The sequence below is a fragment of the Lemur catta genome, chromosome 1, assembly GCF_020740605.2.
Source record: "Lemur catta isolate mLemCat1 chromosome 1, mLemCat1.pri, whole genome shotgun sequence".
In the NCBI taxonomy this organism is placed as follows: domain Eukaryota; kingdom Metazoa; phylum Chordata; class Mammalia; order Primates; family Lemuridae; genus Lemur; species Lemur catta.
In genome coordinates, this window is record NC_059128.1 from 225197034 (window position 1) to 225217270 (window position 20237).

The 20237-nt window shown below is 35.0% G+C and overlaps 1 protein-coding gene and 1 pseudogene across 2 annotated transcripts in view; one reads left to right on the forward strand and one right to left on the reverse strand.

The window, feature by feature from the left end:
- Positions 1–20237, forward strand: part of GSK3B (glycogen synthase kinase 3 beta) — a 187530-nt gene that overhangs the window by 121714 nt on the left and 45579 nt on the right. The gene's annotated exons all lie outside the window — the stretch shown is intronic.
- Positions 4955–5272, reverse strand: LOC123630506 (annotated as a pseudogene).

The window sequence follows — 20237 nt, forward strand, 5'->3', positions numbered from 1 at the left end:
TTGGGAAAGAATAGTCCTTTCAATAAATGGTACCTCACAAGCAAAAGAGTGAAGTTGGACCCCCACTTCACACCATATACAAAAGTTAACTCATGGAAGAAAGGGAACCCTTATATACTGTTGGTGAGAATGTAAATTAGTACAGCCATTATGCAAAACTATATGGAGTTTCCTCAAGAAACTAAAAATAGAATTACAATATGTTCTAGCAATCCCACGTCTGGGTGTATATCCTAAGGACTTGAAATCAGTATCTCAAAGAGATAATCTATACTCCCATGTTTATCGCAGTGTTATTCACACAATAGCCAAGATATGGAATCAACCTCAGTATCCATTGGTGGATGAATGGAAGAAAATGTGGTATATATACACAAGCCTTAAAAAAAGAAGGAAATTTTGTCAATTGAGACAGTGTGGATGAACCTAGAAGATATTATGCTAAGTGAAATAAGTCAGGCATAGAAAGACAAAAACTGCATGTTCTCACTTACATGTGGATTCTAAAACAAACTCATAGCAGCAAAGAGCAGAATGGTGGTTACCAGAGGCTGAGGGAATGGGGGAAATGGGAGATGTTGGTCAAAGGGTGCAAAGTTGCAGTCAGACAGGAGGAATAAATAGTGAGTATTTAAGTTGGTGGATATGTTAGTTTGATTCTGTTATCTCACACTGTATACATATATCATAACATCACTGTGTACTGCCTGGCTATATATGGTTATAATTTGTCAATAAATAATTAATTAAAAAATAAATAAACTCAAAATTGATCAAAGACCTAAATGTAAGAGCCAAAACTATAATCTTAGGAGAAAATACGTGTAAATCTTTGTGACCTCGAATTAGGCAATAGTTTCTTAGATGTGACAGAAAGAGTACATATGACAGAAGAAAAAAATAGATAAATTGAATTTCATCAATATTAAAAACTTTGTGCTTCAAGGGACACCGTCAAGAAAGTTAAAGGACAGAATGGGAGAAAGTTTTTAGAAATCATATGCCTGGTAAGGGACTTACATCTAAAACATATAAGGAATTCTTACAACTCAACAATAAAAAGATAGCCCAATTGAAAAATGAACACAGGAACTTCATAGACATTTCTCCAAAGAAGATATATTAATACAAATGACCAGTAAGCATACAAAAGATGCTCAATATCATTAGTCAACAAGGAAATGCAAATCAATACTACAATAAATACTGTATCACACTCTCTGCAATGGCTAAAGTAAAATAACTAATTTGACGATGTGGAGAAATTGGAACCCTTTTGCATTGCTGGTGGGATTATAAAATAATGCATCCACTTTGAAAAACAGTTTGGCAGTTCCTCAAAATATTAAACATTGAGTTACCATGTGACCCAGCAATTCAATTTGTAAGTGTGTACCCAGAGAATTGAAAAGTTGATAGTACAATCATTTATAGCCCAAAAGGGGGAACAATTAAAATATCCACCAACTGATGAATGGATAAGAAAATACCACACACAAAAGACCATATATTATGTGATTCTATTTATATGAAATGTCCAAAATAGGCAGATTTGTGAAACCAAAAATTAGATTAGTGGTTATCAGGAGCAGAGAGAAATGGGAATGGGAGTGACTGCTCATGGATACAGGGTTTCATTTTTGAGGTGATAAACATATTCTAAAATTAGATAGCAGTCATGTTTGCACACCTCTGTGAATATACTAAAAACCACTGAATTGTATAGTTTAGAGGAGTGGACTTCATGAAATATGAAGTATATCTCAGTAAAACTATTATTTGAAAAGAAAGATTAGTGAGAGCATCTATCTGTGGAACTACTAATAAGGTAGCTTTGCTGTTTCCACCATATATTTAGGGAAGGCAGTAAATTCTTGACCATAGTTTTCAAAGAGCTGTAGAGGTGCCCTTCTACCCCCATGTCCCCCAAAAAGGGAGGGGAGCAAACCAACTTGAGTTTCAAGTGACAGATGGCAAGAAAGAGTGAATGAAATAGATCATAGGCACATAAGGAGACCCTTCTGTGCTAGTTCACCCTCCCTAGTCTGAAATATTTTCTCTCCTCTCCTTCCTTCCTCTCTTTTTTCTTCCTTAATTTTCCTTACTTTCTTTCCTACCTTTTTAAATTTTTATTTATTTATTTGAGACAGAGTCTTGCTCTGTTGCCCTGGCTAGAATGCAGTGGCATCATCATAGCTCACTGCAACCTCGAACTCCTGGACTCAAGCATTCTTTCTGTCCAGTATCCCCCCAGTCACTGGGACTACAGGCGCACACCACCAGACCCAGCTAATTTTTTGTATATTTTGTAGAGAATGGGGTCTTGCTATGCTGCTCAGGCTGGTTGCAAACTTCTGGCCTCAAGAGATCCTCCCGCCTTGTCTTCCCAAAGTGCTGGGATTATAGGCATAGGCTATTGTGCCCAGCCTAGTCTGAATACTTGTTTAGTTTTGTTCAAATAATGTGACAACTTCCTGTTATTTTCTTTGCTGAAATTCTTAATGGAGTTTTAAGACTTGTATTCCTTCTGGTATAGCTTTTTGCCCCTTGCCTTTTGGAAATTGGAAGGAAGCCCTGAGAAGGAAACATTGTACCTTAAGAAAATGGTTGCTTATACCACAATTGCAATTATGTATACTACGGGAGAGGTAGAAATTAGACAAAATCTGCACGTTCTGAGAGTTCATTGTTTTGTCTACCTATAGCTAGTGGATGTAAAAAAAGAGAAAAACCTGTAAATTGTAGGGAAATGTCAGAGGAGATAACCTTTCATATCATCCTTCTAGAAGTCAAAATGGTATAGTATTAGTTCCATAGTCATTAGAAAACTGATATTTTGAAATAGAATACATGTTTTCTAGTATTCTAATTAGAGAAATTTATCATGTTTAGGATGTAGGCAGCCAATCTAACGGTATTCCAAATTGAACATGCAGTTCTTTTATGCAGAAAAGAAGATACTCAGTTATTCAGCCATGCATATAATGGTTATGTATGTTGTTGTGTTATATAATTTCCTCCACTTATTTAAAAAGCTTTTCTTGAATTTATTATATATAGGCCTAGCCATAGTCTTTCACAGTGCAGACCACCTTAACTGCATGTGTTGATTTAGTGAACAGTTTTTACTAGACGCTGGGCTAGAACATAGAGGATCCTTGCCTTCAAGGAGTTCATAGCCTGATAGAGGGGAAGAGGGAAACAACTGAGGGCAATAGAGCAAAGCAGGTATTACCCCAGACATCTGAGCAAAGTATGAAGGCCGAAGCATTCCAGTTGGAGGTACTGCCTGGGTAGGAGAGATAACCCTTGAGCTGAATTTTTTTTATGTATTTATTTGTTTGTTTATTTTCTCCATCCTCACAGCACATTTATTTCAGTAATTCCATTATATCAGTTCTTAGCATGAGCACACTGTTACATGATTTTCATACACATAATCACATCCAAAACAAGTTCAAATATTTAAATTGTAAACATTCTCATCATATGTAGAAATATTTTAATTGGTGTATTAAGTTTCAAATTTGGAAGATAGTATAAATGAGAACATCTATTCTAAATTGTGTAGTGAGCATTGTTTATTAATGAATATTTCTACAATGTTAAATAAAGTAAGAGACAAACTTCTTCTATAAGCATATCAAATTTTAGGTAAAATGTTAAACAGAAGAAGTCTGTTAACAAAAGAATATCTTGTAATAAAGAACATTAGTTTTCTTTTCATCTATTATGATACAAAAATATAAAGGGTAAATGGCATCTTTGTAGACTTATTGTCTGAGAAATGCAACTGGAGGAAAGAATATTTCCTTACCACAAATAATTTCTAGGACTATGTATGAAATAGCAGTAATGGCCTGGAAAAGGGTAAGGTGTTTTATGAGTTGTCTCTTTAAACCACCCCCCAACACTCTTTTTGAGACTTAAAACCTGCATCCCTGCCGGAGGCCAGTAATCAGAGGGGCAGAGGAATGTCCTTTGTTCTTTGTACCATAGGAGAGGGCTCAACAGAATTGTTCAGGCAGAGGTCACAAGATTGTGCAGGAGATGGGGTCAATCAGGGCCATCAACTATGCTTACACAGCAATAGCCCCAACCTGCAAACTCCTTTTCAAAGCTCTGTATTTCTGCTTATATATAGGACAATGGTACTTTAAGACGAGAGTCTCCTATCCTCCTCATTTGCTGGCAAATTAATAAACTTCTCTTTCTTTTTCCTTAAACCACTTGTCCTGCTTCTTCTGATGTGGCCTTGGAGATAAGTGCCAAACTTTTGGTAACAGGTACATATTTCTTTTAGAAATATTTGTTTAAACAAATCTCCCTCCACTTTTTTGTATTAAAAAAAAACATTCCATGTGATTTTTTAAAAAAACACACATCTAGATAGAATAGTACTCTACCTTATTTGAGTAAATAGTCTCAAACTATGAAGTACGTACGTGATATTTAATGCCCTAAGTTGAGTTAATTTAATTAGCAGTTCCTGGTATTTTATATATAAGCAAAATATAATATCTTATTTTTCTTTGCAAGTCTTATGTGGAATAAACAGAGCCTTGATTGTGGTAATACTGCCAAAAACAATTTTCCAATAAATCTGTCTCTAAGTATTCTAAGAGAATTCTAATTCTGTCTCTAAGTCTATCTCTAAGTATCCATGTGCAACAGTTTATAAATGGCTGCTTACGTGTACTGATTTTTTTTATTGAATGAACACAGTTAACCAACAAAGCTTTAGTAAACCTTAAAAACATATCTTCTACCCTATGTAAAATATAGTGGACTACTTACTATTTTAAGTATTCTGTTTGCTCTTATGTCACTGTAATTCACTTTTGCCCATTTTTCTGCTGTAGTATTTATAAATGGTTAATTTAATGTGGCTTTAAATAAAAGAATTTCAAATTTACATCCAATTCAAATCTGCTATTTAAAAGATTCCCTGGTTCTATGAAGCTGCTTCTGCCATTAGTAGAGAAAATGAAGTTTCTGTCGTACAGGCAGGCTTTTTAAGTAGTGATGTGACTTCCACCATGCCAGCTTCAGTCCGTGGAAGATTAGCATTTGCAATGTATTGGTATAAGTGCTTATTCCAGTCTTCCTGAACAGACAATGGTCCTCAAAAGACTAGGCCAGAAAACCTGCATCGGAGAATATAAACCTCTTCAGCACCATGAGATCATGTCAGCATTTTCTTCTTGCTTCCAGATCTTGACCTTGATTTCTTTTGCTTACAATCTAAGGCTAGACTTTGTCTTACTAACATCTCACTTAAAGAACAATCTCATCCGAAATTAAATCAAACAGCTTGGTGCCATGTGCATCAAACTGGAGTGAAATTGGGCTATTTATTTATTTCTGAGATAGTTTTACTCTGTCACCTAGGCTGGAATGCAATGGCATGATCATAGCTCACTGCAGCTTCAAACTCTTGGGTTCAAGTAATCCTCCTGCCTCAGCCTCCTGAGTAGCTGAGACTGCAGGTGCTCTGCTAATTTTTAAAAAAAATTTTGTAGATGCAAGGGTCTTACCGTTTTGCTCAGCTGGTCTCAAACTCCTGTCCTCAAGCAATCCTGCCTTAGCCCTCCAAAGTACTGGGATTATAGGCATAAGCAACTGTGCCTGGCCTGAGCTGAATCTTGAAACATGGAAAGGTATTCACCATTTAGAAAGGGGAGAGGAAAGGGTAAATACTTAGTAAAACCAGGTCTGTTGTGTGTTTCTTTATTTTTGGAACATAAGGTTTTGAATGACGGAGTTGGTACAATATGAGTTTACCAGGAAAGAGAAGGCTAGAGCTGTGGACAGTGGCCAGATCACATTAGTTTGTAGGCAGTTGGAAGCCAGTACAGGATTTTAAGCAGAAAAGTAACATATTTCTATTCTAGTAGGATTTCTTTTACTTCATACTTGCTTTAAAGGCTGCACATATAGCTTTATTGTTGAAGTTTAGCGACCTCTGGTGTTAAGCTATTTAAAAAAAAAAGCAAGGCTATGGAGGAAATACACTTGTATTTCAGAGCTTTTGTCAGATCCTTCTTTGGTTTTGTTTTATTCTTTGAAGATCATAATTATCAGCTCATAATTCCTTGTGTGATATTTCACAGTATCTGGATAAATTTGTAGGTGAATAAAAAAATGTTAGAAGAAGAAACGTGGATGGATGGGACGAAGCACACATGAAATAGTTGATTTAATCAAAAGGGGATAGACCGCATCTGCAAAGGGATGTGACAGGCTGATCTCTGATTCTATGAATCTTTCCACTACCCACCCTCATGATGTTCTAGAATGGTAGACCAAAGAAAAGGTGCCTTTCGCAACAAATGATAAAGTTATGAACTCTAATAATAGATAACTGAGAATATATTCTTTTCCCATTGGCATGATAATGTTTAACATTTCCCCACTCTTCTGTTGTATTAGAGATCATACTTAAGAGAAAAGTACATAAGATATTTATGCAGCTTAATTTCCTTTACATCCTGGAGGAACTCAGTTTTTAGGAAAAACAGAAATAAGTATTAATTTCTAAAAATGCATGTCTTTGGTCTAAAGATTTTGAAAAAAAAATTTTTCCCATCTCTCAAAATTCAAGGAAACCGTGAGACTTGTTTTGTGTCTGAATTGATGAGGATTTGTCAAAGGTCTTTTTTTTAATCTACAAAATGAAAAAGTTCATTGTCCAGTTTTGAAAGTTCCAAATACATAATTCATCTGGCGTAAATCAGGTAGAAGTGTACTCTGAACCCAATAAAACTTCATGTAAAATCTAAAGATATACCCAGAAGTTGAAATAAGATAGTTGATTTGTTAAAGTGCCTTGTGTTTGTAGTATTGGTTATAGATGGTCCTATATTCAGAATGTTAGCTCTTCCTAATCTTGTGACTTGCTTACCTTTCAGCCTTTAATGGTATCATCCCTCTGTTATCCAATCCTTATTCTCTATTAGCATACTTTTTTCCACCTTTAAACCTAATGTGCATGGAATACGCTTCTTACTGCTTTGCCTCCTACATTCCGTAAGTAAAACCAGCTCTTGATCTTCTTCCAGAATCCCTTCCTCACCCCCATGCAGTGTAGCACTTTCACTTCACACATTATCCTTATTTTGCTTTCCCAAATCTTGGCTGATTGTTGTTGATTTATGTATAAGTCACTCTGCCCTAGAGTTCCTTGAGGATAGGGACTAAATATTTTGTAAAGTGAATGACTTCAGAGGCTGAAAATGTTTTTTAAAATACCTCTTGATTATGGCTTACCTTTGCTTTCTTAAAGAATATGCATATTATATATAAAATAGTTCTGATTTTAGGGTTTGACAGACTCTGATACTTCTAATGCTATCCTTAAAATAGCAATTTAAGAAGGTTAATCATCTGGTTGTATTTAGTATAGTAAAAGCAACACAAATTACCTAGTGGTCTTTTTGTTTTTTTTTACTTTTTAAATCAAGTTAATGGAGATGTAATTTGCATACAATAAAATGTAGCTGGTTTAAGTGTACAGTTTAATAAGTTTCCAGAAACATATATACCCATATAACTACCACCCTGGTCATGATTTAGAACATTTCTATCACCCCGGAATGTTCCTTTTTATACCCTAGGGTGACCAGACATCTCAATTTCCCTAGGTTCCAGGCAAACCAGGATTTTTAATCACCCTGTTTATTCCCCTTTGCAGTCAATCTCCCCATCTTCTGTCTCAGGTGACCATTGACATATTTTCTGTTACTACAGATTAGTTTTTGCTGTTTTAGAATTTCATATAAATGAAATCATATCGTATGTTTCTTTTGTATCTGACTTTTTTTGCTCAACATCTGGTTTTTGAGATTCATCCATGTTGTTGCTTTTATCACTAGTTTATTCCTTTATATGCTAAGTGGTATTATATAAGTATACCACAATTTGTTTATCCATTCACCTGTGGCTAGATATTTGACTTGGTTTTGTTTTTTGGCTATTATGAGTACAGCTACCATGAATGCTTGTTGGCAAGTGTTTTTGCAGATGTATGTTTTTATTTCTCTTGAATAAAAACCTAGGACTGAAATTGCTGATCATATATAGTAAGTGTATGTTTAACTTTATAAGAAACTACCATTTTCCAAAGCAGTTTTGCTATTTTATGTTTCCACCAGCCACATATGAGAATTCCCATGCTCCACATTCTTATCAACACAATATTCTCAATAATTTTAAATTAAGTCTTAAAATTACTTTTATCATCAGGAAATGTCCCTTTTTATTTTTGTTAGATTTTCTTGTCCTAAAGTCTACATTTTCTAATATTAATATAGACATTCTATCTTTATCTTTTTTTTTGTACCATTTTTAATCCTTTATTTTAGAAAGGAGAGTTGAGAGCTTAGAAAATACAGAAAATGCAAAAGTCCCCACCCCAGGTGTGCAGAGCCATCTATCTTTCTTAAGATTAGTGTTTGCATGATACAACTTTTTGCATCCTTTTACTTTTAACCAATGTGCCTTTTATTTAAAATGCCTTTCTTATGAACAGCATATAGTTAGGTCATTTTTTTTTTATCAAGTCTGCTAATTTCTGTCTTTTTAATTGAAGTATTTAGACCATTTAACAGTCACTAACTGTCAGTGTTGTTGGGTTTAAGTATTGCACTTTGATATTTGTTTTCTTTTCATCCCATCTTTGCTCCATTTTTTCCCTCTTCTGCTCCTAACTTATGGATTAAATGAGTAATTTTTATTTTCCCAGTTGACTTTTTAAGCTATACCTCCTTGTTGCATTTTTTTGGAGCTTGTTCTAGGATTGAAAATACACATCTTTATCACAGTCTATCTTTAAATAGTAATATATCGCTGCACATGATATATTGTTTTAGGTAAACTTTTGTTTACCTAAAAATATCTTAGTTTCCAGTGCTTTTTTTTTTTCTTTCATTCCCTAGAGAGGTCTCTGTTTTCTTCTGGCTTGCATTATTTCGATGAGAAGTCAGCTGTCATTCTTATTGTTAATACCCTGTATATAATGAAGTCTCTCTCTATCTCTCTCTCTCTTCTTTGTTTCTAGCATTCTTGAAGATTTTCCTTTCATCAGTTTATTATGACTTGGTATGGTGTTCTTTGTCTTTGTACTGGTTAGGGTTCGTTGAGCTTATTGAATTTGTAGGATCATGCATGGTTTTCATCAAATTTAGGGAAATTTTGGCTAGTACTTCTTCAAATAGTTTTTCTGTATCTGCCCCACTCCCCATCCCCTACCTGCCACCTGTTTCTCAGACTTCAATCACATGTGTATGTATTTTTCTAGCCTTTTTTTTTTGGCCTCCATGCTTCAGCTTTTATAATTTCTATTGCTATTTTTTTATTCACTGATTATTTCTCTTTTCTATGTCTAATCTGCTGTTAATCCCCTCCAGTGAAGTTTTAGCTTCACATACTGCATTTTTCAACTATATAATAATTTGTGTGGTTCTTTTTTTTTATATTTTCTATTTCTCTATTATTATATAATAGATTTTTTAAAGTCCATAAATTGCTAATTCTGTCATCTGTTATTTCTGGATCTATTTGTTGACTGACTCTTTTTTCCCTCTTCTTGTATTTTCCTACTTCTTTCAAACTGTTGGGTTTCATTTGTCAGTTAGTTTTGTAGTTTTTCACACTTGGAGGGCAATTCCAGTGTCAGTTACTCCATAATGGTTAGAAGCAGAAGTCTGTAATAGCTTTTTTTTTTTTTTCTTTTTTAATCAAGTCCTTGCATGGCTTTACAGATTTACTGAGCTACCAATGGAAAGTTATACAAAATTACACTACTTAAGTCTTTTAGTCTACATTTGCCCACCTGTAAGTAGTTATGGCTCCCTGTTGGATAAATGTACAGTATTTATACTCAAAGCAATTCATTAACAATAATAATTTCTGCACCTTAGGCCTTGCAATTAAAAATACTTGCAATTAAAATTATTTTCAATATGCACATTTGTAGTACTAGCCTACCATTTAACATTCCCTTCAAAATTCTACATGTGGAAAAAATCACTGACAATCATATTAAACTTGTATGTTTGTTGGTGATTTTGTGTTTTGTATTACTAATATACATAAGCACAAGCAAGTGAGGGATTTATAGTGAGAATCTAGATACAGTAGCCTGAAAAGTGATTTATCAAACGTGCTAGGTCATTTGAAAAAAACTTTTATAAAGTATATTTATGAAGTATTCTAAAGTAAATTTTAGCTTTGTTATCGTGTTTAACCAGTTATTTGACTGGATTTCTTCATATTATTCTTCTGTTGCCTAAGAACCACTGTTCAAGATATTCTTTTTCTTAAAATGAATTGCCATGATATGGGTAGATTTTATTTAAATCATACATTTTTTAAGTTATTGAAAAGTGTTTTTAACTTTTTTTTACTATTATTTACAGCCTTGCAATCTTATAAAACTTTAATATGCCCTATACAACTCAAAAGTCTTCATGTTTCTTTTTTATGGTATAATTAATGTAGTTTAAGAAAGTGATTTTTTTTTTTTTTTTTTGGCTGGGCGCGGTGGCTCACGCCTGTAATCCTAGCACTCTGGGAGGCCGAGGCGGGCGGATTGTTTGAGCTCAAGAGTTCGAGACCAGCCTGAGCAAGAGCGAGACCCTCTCTCTGCTAAAAATAGAAAGAAATTATATGGACAGCTAAAAATGTATATAGAAAAATTAGCCGGGCATGGTGGCACATGCCTGTAGTCCCAGCTACTTGGGAGGCTGAGGCAGAAGGATCGCTTGAGCTCAGGAGTTTGAGGTTGCTGTGAGCTAGGCTGATGCCACGGCACTCTAGCCTGGGCAACAAAGTGAGACTTTGTCTCAAAAAAAAAAAAAGATTTTTTTTTTTTTTAAGTTGTTTTTTAAAAACTCTCTGTTGTTTTCTGCCCTTAATATTGGATAGACCATTTTAGGGAGTCAACTACACATATGTTTTAACTTTGAAACCTCAGTCAGCCTTAGGATATTATCTCATTTTATACTTGAAAAGCTACTTATAAAATGTAATTGAATAAAGAAAATTTATATACCTAACTGTGTTCACATACTGCATGCTCAGTAAATATTTATTCTCTTTGTTCTCTTTCTCTCACTGGTGTACTTTTTGAAAGGAGAATGTAACTCCACATAACCTATGTCAGGTTGTTGTGGCTGGCTTGCTCTCTTCATGGGTGATCTCACCAAGATCAGAAAGGAAATCTTTATGGCCAACTGCAGTGAACACCTTTTGGCTTTTATTTTTTACCTGGGCTCATTGTGTCATAAAGTATCTACCTCTCTGTCCTTTAAATATTCAGCTTCCTTGGCCCCCGTAGTATTATTGTCTGTGGGACCTCTCCCAAATCCCTGTACTTCTGCCTTAGCCTTCTTGTTAAATTTTCCTTTTTCCCTATATTTGTGTCCCCATCTTTAGCACACTCTTCTCCTTCTTTCTGCTTTGCCTGTTACACACTGTCACAGCCACCTAGTACCTTACATCAGTTACTACCAAAGCTATTAATATTTTTCTGGCCTCAAGCTTTCTCTTAAATGATGTATCTAGTGTGCATCACTTGGTGGAGAGCTCCTTCTGGTTCTTGCTGAATGTCTTGTCTCAAATACTATTTTTTTCTTCCATATATACTCCTCATACCAAGTAGCATCAAGATTTTTCACAACTACTGAAATTGTTTGCCTTCCAACAAAATCCAATAATCAGATTCTTTGACACCATCTTTTAAAATTTGTTTACCACTGATGAGATTTAAATTCCTTAGCAGCTCTGTTGCTAACTAGGTATGATCTCTGAAAAGATGCTCTTTCTGGGCCTCGGTTTTTTTCATGTCTAGAAATGTTTTGATTAGATCAAGGATCATTCAACCACAGCCCAGGGGCCAAATGCAGTCTGCCCCTTACTTTTGTAAGTAAACTTTTACTTACGGTTCCTTTTATGCTGCAAAGTAGAGTACTGACAAGGCTCCATGTCCCACAAGACTAAAATATTTACTCTGTGGCCTTTAACAGAAAAAGTTTACTGACCCCTAGATTAGAAGATCTCTTATTTACTTTCCACTTTTTAAAAGTTTATAGGTTTTTGTAATTATTCATGATCAAGTCTTGGGATAGTAGACGTTTTTAAGTTGCACCCTAGTGTCTTATTTTAATTGGTTTATCATTAGAAGTCACTAACAGAAATAAGTACTTTTTAACCTATAGTGAGGGAACCTTGTCATATACTATTCTTCAGTATTTCAAGTTTAGGAGCCTTTTGCATTTGTGTGTAGTATTTTGTAATATGTGGTAAATACTTTCTGTTAGCTAGCCTAGGGAGAACCTGGTCTTAAGATTTAAAAAATAATAAGAAAAAGAATAAAAAAATGATAATAGTAATTGCATGTTTGGCAAGAGAAATTAAGTGTAGAACATAATGTGATGTTAAGATTTCAGTTTTGTCCTCTCATAACCTTAGTGATTAAAGGTCATATGATGGTAAACAGATGAATAAGATTTTCATTATCATTTTGTGCTGAGAGGCTTCTTTATTTAGCTACTTTTTAAAATAATTGATAGTGAATGTATCAATGACAATTCTATTTACAAGTTAGTAATTAAAGCTTCTTTAAAGTCACAAATGCCCATATTTTGAAAATAAAGAAAACAGCTAAACTCTGACCAACTGATTATAAGTATAATTAAGAATCCTTTTTTAATATCATCACTATTTGTCAAGGCAGATTATCTCCCATTGTGATAAAAGATTTTACACATACATGCCCTGGTGTACTGAAGGAGGATTGTAGGTACGTAAAAAATGCATAAATAATAAGTCAAAATATGGGCCAGGTGCAGTGGCTCACGCCTGTAATCCTAGCACTCTGGGAGGCTGAGATGGGTGGATCGTTTGAGCTCAGGAGTTCGAGACCAGCCTGAGCAAGAGCGAGACCCTGTCTCTACTAAAAAAAATAGAAGTTAGCTGGACAACTAAAAATATATATAGAAAAAATTAGCTGGGCATGGTGGTGCATGCCTGTAGTCCCAGCTACTTGGGAGGCTGAGGCAGTAGGATCGCTTGAGCCAAGAAGTTTGAGGTTGCTGTGAGCTAGGCTGATGCCACGGCACTCACTCTAGCCTGGGCAACAGAGTGAGACTCTGTCTCAAAAAAAAAAAAAAAAAGTTTGAATATGATATGCATGCTGATGTGTGTTGATATCTGCAACTTATTTTGAAATTCTTCTAAAAAATAAGGTGGATTTATGTATAGATGCATGTGATGAACCAAATATAGTAAAATGTCAATTGGAGAATCCGGGTGATGAGTATGGGGGGTGGTCACTATTAAAACTTTTGTGACTTCTGTTTGAAATTTTCTATAATATAATCTTGGGTAAAGTGTTTAGATCTAAGTGGTTGTAAGACAGTGAATATAGGATGTGGGAGTGAATACACTCAGTGTACCTTCTTGCTTTCCCAATAGGCAAATTATTAAAAGTGTATATGTTAAGCAAACCTTGTGTATATGCATTTTTCTCTACTGTTTTATTGTGTATTTCATAGATTTACTTCCATTTTGACTATTCTTAGGTTATAAGTAAAAAACACAGGAATTGTAACATCCACTTAAAGGTGCATCCTGACTTTTTCATTGTACCATATAACTCTTGAATTCTGTCCTATAGCCCCAAATAGGAAAGTTAGCTAAATGTCTAGTAAGTCCATGTGATCTCCATAAAGTAAAAGGAAGCATTTCCTAATGGGCTTCATATAACTCTCATTCCTTTTGGCATTCTTACCATCTCATAGAGTGTACTGTGTCTTGTGTTAGCAAAGTCCTCACTGTGTTTGTGAGATTTCATCCATTAAGGTAGCTCTGTTTTATTCATTTTCATTGCTAGTTAGTATACCATTATGTGACTATACTATAATACATTATTAATTCTGTGGGATTTTTTCTTTTGTCTGCAATATTTTACCATTTAAGTCATTAAATATGAAATGTCCGATTTTGAATCGAAGGTGTAGTTTATTATATCTCAAAAAGAAGCAGTACAAATTATGAGCCTAAACTATCCACACAGTTTTGCCATCTTAACGGTAGCTTATTTATGCCAGCAGCGAGGAAGCCTGAAGAGCAAGTGGCAATGAAATCATGAAAGGTGTTTTCCACAGCTTGTTGAGAATTGGATATTTTTCCTTGCAAGAAGTGATCCAAAGCCTGGAAGAAGTGGTAGTCAGTTGGTGCAAGGTCTGGTGAATACAGTGGATGACAGAGAGTTTACAAGTCCAGCTTCTGTAATGTGAGCAGCCTTGTTTGTGCGACATGTAGTCCAGCGTTATCTTGTAAGAAGATTGGCCTGTCTCTATTGACCAATTGTGGCTGCTTAATCTCAAGCATACTCATCATTTCATCCAATTGGTTGCAGTAGACATCCACTGTAATGGATTGACCAGGTTTTCATGAAGCTGTAGTGGATAATACCAGCGTTGGACCACCAAATAGACACCATTAGCTTTTTCTGATGAACATTTGGTTTTGGACTGTGTTTTGGCACTTCATCTTTATCCAGCCATTGTGCCAAATGCTAGTGATTCTCAAAAAGAATCCATTTTTCATCATACATAATAGCATGATGTAGAAATCTTTTGCCTTTATGTTGTGACAGCAAAGGACAAGCTTTGAGATGATTTCTTTTCTGACACTTGTTTAATTTCTGTGGAACCCGTCTATCCAACTTCTTTACCATGCCCATTTGTTTCAAATGGCCCAATATTGTTGGAATAGTAATGTCAAACCTTGCTGCTAATTCACATGTAGGTTGAGGTGGATTCGCTTCCACTAGAGCTTTCAGCTCATTATTATCCACCTTGGTGTCAGATTCTCCACATGGCTCATTTTCAAGATTAAAATTACCAGAATGGAACTTCTCAAACAATCGACATGCTGTGCATTCATTAGCCACATCCTTCCCAAACACTTTGTTGGTATTTTGAGCTGTCTGTGGTGCATTGGTTCCATGATGGAATTCCTATTGAAAAATAACATGAATTTTTGACTTATCCATGGCTCTAAAAAGTTTTTTGACAGATAATCACAAGCCAAAATGTGTGTTTGAAAGACTGAGGATGTACCTTCACAATAAACATGAAACAAGAAATGTCAAAGTGAAATGTCAGAGATAACACCTGTCAAACTTAGTATTTAAGGAAATCAGGCATTTCATACTTAATAACCTAAATATTATACTATGGGTAATGTTGTGTTGGATGTATAAGAATTTCTTTTGAAATAGAATCAGCTTTTTAGGGTGTCCATTTATAAATATTTATTTATGTGATTGCTGTTGTTTTTCTTCAGCATTCAAAAGAATCCAGCAGAATTGCTGGACAGAGTTATCAATAAGCTTACTAGTCCCCCTCATTCTTCTTCACTCCTCTCCCTCTCTAGGTACATGTACATACACACAAAGATAACACACACACACACACACACACACACACACACACTCACCCTCATCAAGGGCTTAGTATAGCATATAAATGCTTGCTGCTTTATGTTTTAAAATAAAGATTAAGATTCCTTTTTAGCCTTTATATTTTAAGGACGGATAGTTCCTGACTTATAAATGTCTGATAGCTATAGCTGCCAAGACCAGAAATTTTCCTTCCTGACACTAGATACCTTGGTCCTGTTAATCTAGTTTTGTACTGTAAAAGATGTTGGTGGGGCTGCAAATAAGTACAACTTCTGTGGAAAACTCTATGGAGATTCCTCAAAGAACTAAAAGTAGGTTTTGATCCGGTAATCCCTCTACACAAAGGAAAATAAGTTATTTTATCAAAAAAGACACCTGCATTCAAAGGCTTTTATTGCAGCACACTTCACAATTGCAAAGATGTGGAATCAACCCAAATGCCCATTAATTCATTAGTGGATTGACAGAATGTCATATATGTATACCATGGAATACTACTAAGCCATAAAGAAGGATGACTTAATGCCTTTTGCAACAATTTGGATGGAACTGGAGACCACTATCTTAAGCAAAGTATCTAAAGAATGGAAAAACAAACATCACATGTACTCACTATTCATTTGGAACTAACTGACGAGCACACATGTGCACAAGAGGGAAGTAAAACTCAATGGAAATCAACCAGGTGGGAGGGAGCAGAAGGGGATTGGGCAAAAACCTACCTAACCAGTATAATGAACAATATCTGGGTGATGGGCACTCTTATAACCATGACTCAAGCATTATAAAAGTAATCCATGTAACCAAAAGTATTTGTACCCTGTAATACTTTGAAATAATAATAAAAGAGTTGTGGGAAGCTGTATAACTAGAGATGTGTTTTCAGTGCCCTAAAACTGAGCTTTCCCCAGAACAATGTTGGGAATAGGAGTTAAGAGTCTGGGCTCAGTGGCTAATGCCTATAATCCTAGCACTTTGGAAGCCAAGGCAGGAGGATCACTTGAGACCAGGAGTTTGAGACCAGTTTGAGCCTGAACAACATAGTGAGACCCTGTCTTTACAAAAAATTTAAAAGTTAGCTGGGTGTGATGGCACACCTGTAGTCCTAGCTATTTGGGAAGCTGGATCAGCAGGATCACTTGAGCTCAGGAGTTTTGAGGTTGCAGTGAGGTATAATGACACCTCTGCTCTCTAGCCTGGGCTACAGAGCAAGACTCTGTCTCCAAAACTTAAAAAAAAAAAAAAAGGAATAGGAGTTAGAATAATTGTTATAGTATACATTATTTTTGCATTCATCTTTTTATTTTGTTTCCAGTAACATCAGGATTTTGCTCAGAAATTATAGAAAGTTATAGGTCAGTTTATTGTTAACTAAGTTCCTTTTTGATTTATATCAATGAATAATACTATAGCTGCATAGCTCAGAATATCCTTTCTATCTTTTTACCCAAACTTTATGTATTCTAGTATTTAATTTCTGAGAGTTTTTATTATAGGTATAATTGGCCCATGATAAACTGCACATATTTAAATTGTTCTATTTGATAAGTTTTAATGCATGTATGTACCCATGAAATCAAGATAAACATAATCATAATCCCAGTAGTTTCCTAGTGCCTCTTTGTAACCCTTCTCTCTCGCCTCTCAAAACCACAGACAGAATTTTCTAAAATTCCATGTGAATATGATTATATATTAGGTACTCTTTGGCTTCTTTTAGATTTATCCAAGTTGATTTTTTTTTTTTGTATTATTGAGTAGTGTCTTGTTGTGTGGACAGTCACCATTTGTTATTCAGCTGTTGATGGACATTTGTGTTGTCTGTGTTTTTTTGGCAGTTACAAAAATGGTGCTATGCACATTGGTGTACCAGTCTTTGTATGAACACTTGCTTTCATTTCTCTTGGGTAAATACCTAAGAGTGGGATTGATTGGTCATATGATATATATATATTTAACCTTAAAGAAATTTCCAAATTGTTTTCCAAGGTGCTACACCATTTTACATTTCCACCAGCAACAGTGAAAGCTTCATTTATTCTACACCCTTGCCAAGGTTTGGCAAATATACTAAGTCTTTTTAATTTTAGCCTTTTTATTGGGTGTGTAGTGGTTATCTTGAGGGGTTTCTTGTTTGTTTAGTGAATGCAACTTTTAAAAAGTTTTCTTTATGTAAATTTCAGGGGTACAGTGCAATTTTGTGAAATGGATATATTGCATAGTGGTGAAGTCTTGAGTTTTTAGTGTGTCCGTCACCTGAATAATCTACATTTTACCCATTAATTTCTCATCACTCACCCCTCTTCTACTCTCCCACCCTTCCAAATCTCTAATGTCTGTCATTCCACATCCTAGGTTGATGTGTCCACATTATTTAGGTCCCACTTCTAAGTAAGGACATGTGGTATTTGACTTTGTTTCTGAGTTGTTTCACTTAAAATAATGGCCTCCTGTTCCATCCATGTTGCTGCAAAATACATGATTTCATTCTTTTTATAGCTGAAGAGTATTCCATTGTGTACATATACTGCATTTTCTTTATCCATTCATCCATTGATGGACACTTGGGTTGATTCCTTTTCTTTGCTACTGAGAATAATGCTGCAATAAACATAAAAGTGCAGGTATCTTTTTTATATAATGATTTCTTCCTTTGGGTAGACACTCAGTACTGAGATTACTGGTAGTTCTATTTTTAGTTCTTTGACAAATCTCCATACTGTTTTCCATACAGGTTGTACTAATTTACATTCCCACCAACATTGTGTTCCCTTTTCTCCTCATCCTCACCAGCATTTGTTATTTTTTGACTTTTTAATAATAACCGTTCTGACTGTTGCGAGATGATAATCTCATTGTGGTTTTAATTTGCATTTCTCTGACGATTAGAGATGTTGAGCATTTTTTTTATATGCTTGTCAGCCTCTTGTATGTCTTCTTTTTAAAAATGTCTGTTCATGTCCTTTGTCAACTTTTTATTGGGATTATTTATTTTGTTGTTGTAGTTGTTTGAGTTCCTTATGAATTCTGGGTGTTAGTCCCTTGTCAGCTGCATGGTTTGCAAATATTTACTCTCATTCTGTAGGTTGTATATTCACTCAGTTGATTATTTCTTTTGTTGTGCAGAAGTTTTTTAGTTTAATTAAGTCCCATTTATCTACTTTTGCTTTTGTTACCTGTAATTTTGAGGTCTTAGTCATGAATTCTTTGCCTAGACCAATGTCCAAAAGAGTTTTCTCTGGGTTTTCTTCTAGTATTTTGTAGTTTCAGGTCTTACATTTAAATCTTTAATCCATCTTGAATTGATTTTGTACATGGTAAGAGATAGGGGTCCAGTTTCATTCTTTTGCATGTGGCTATCCAATTCTCTCAGCACCATTTGTTGAAAAGGTATCTTTTCCCCATTGTGTTTTTGTCAACTCTGTCAAAGATCAATTGGCTATAGATATGTGGCTTTATTTCTGAGTTCTCTATTCTGTTCCATTGATCTATGTGTCTAGTTTAATACCAGCGCCATGCTGTTTTGATTAGTATAGCCTTGTAATATAATTTGAAGTCAGGTACTGTGATGCCTCTGGCTTTATCCTTTTTGCTTACGATTGCTTTGGCTATTCAGGCTCTGTTTTGGTTCCATATGAATTTTAGGATTGTTTATTTCTAATTCTGTGAAAATGACAGTGTTTTAATAGGCTGCAGTCCCTAACCTTTTTGGCACCAGGGACCAGTTTCATGGAAGACAATCTTCCCCCCACCGCCCCACCATCCCTGGGCCGGGGTAGGGGTGGAAGGCAGAGCTCAGGTGGTGATGTGAGCGATGGGGAGTGGCTGTAAAAACAGATGAAGCATCACTGGCTTGCCTGCTTGTTGGGGACCACAGCTGATAGATATTGCGTTGACTCTGTAGATTGCTTTGGGCAGTACAGTTATGTTAACAATATAAGCCTTTCAATCCATGAGCATGGGATGTTTTTCCATTTATTCGTCTATAATTTCTTTCACCAGTGTTTTGTAGTTTTTTTTTTTTTAATAGAGATCTTTCACCTCCTTAAATATATGCCTAGGTATTTTTTTTAATTATTGTAAATAAGATTGCCTTCTTGATTTGGTTTTCAGCTTGATTGTTATTGAGGTATAGAAATCCTACTGATTTTTGTATGTTAATTTTGTTTCCTGAAACTTACTGAATTTATTACCAAATCTAAAAGTTTTTTTAGTGGTGTCTTTAGGTTTTTCTAGATATATTAATAAGATTATATCATCAGTAAATGGAGATAGTTTGACTCCCTCTTCTCCAATTTAGATGCCTTTTATTTCTTTCTCTTGCCTGATTGCCCTGCCTAGGACTTCTAGTACTATGTTAAATAAGGGCAGTAAAAGTGGTCATCCTTGTCATGTTCTAGTTCTTAGAGGGAATGCTTTCAACTTCTACCCATTCAATATGATTTTTTCTGTGGGTTTGTCACATATGGTCTTTATTATTTTGAGATATGTTCCTCCTATGCCTAATTTCTCGTTGAGGGTTTTTACTATGAAGGGATGCTGGATTTTATCAAATGCTTTTTCTGTATCTATTAAGATCATACATTTTTTTCTTTAATTATGTTTATGTGATGGATTGCATTTATTGATTTGCATATGTTGAACCATGCTTGCATCCCTAGAATAAAACCCACTTGATCATGGTGTATTAGCTTTTTAATGTGCTGTTGGATTCATTCAGCGTTTTGCTAATGATTAATGATGTTGAGCATCTTTTCATGTGCTT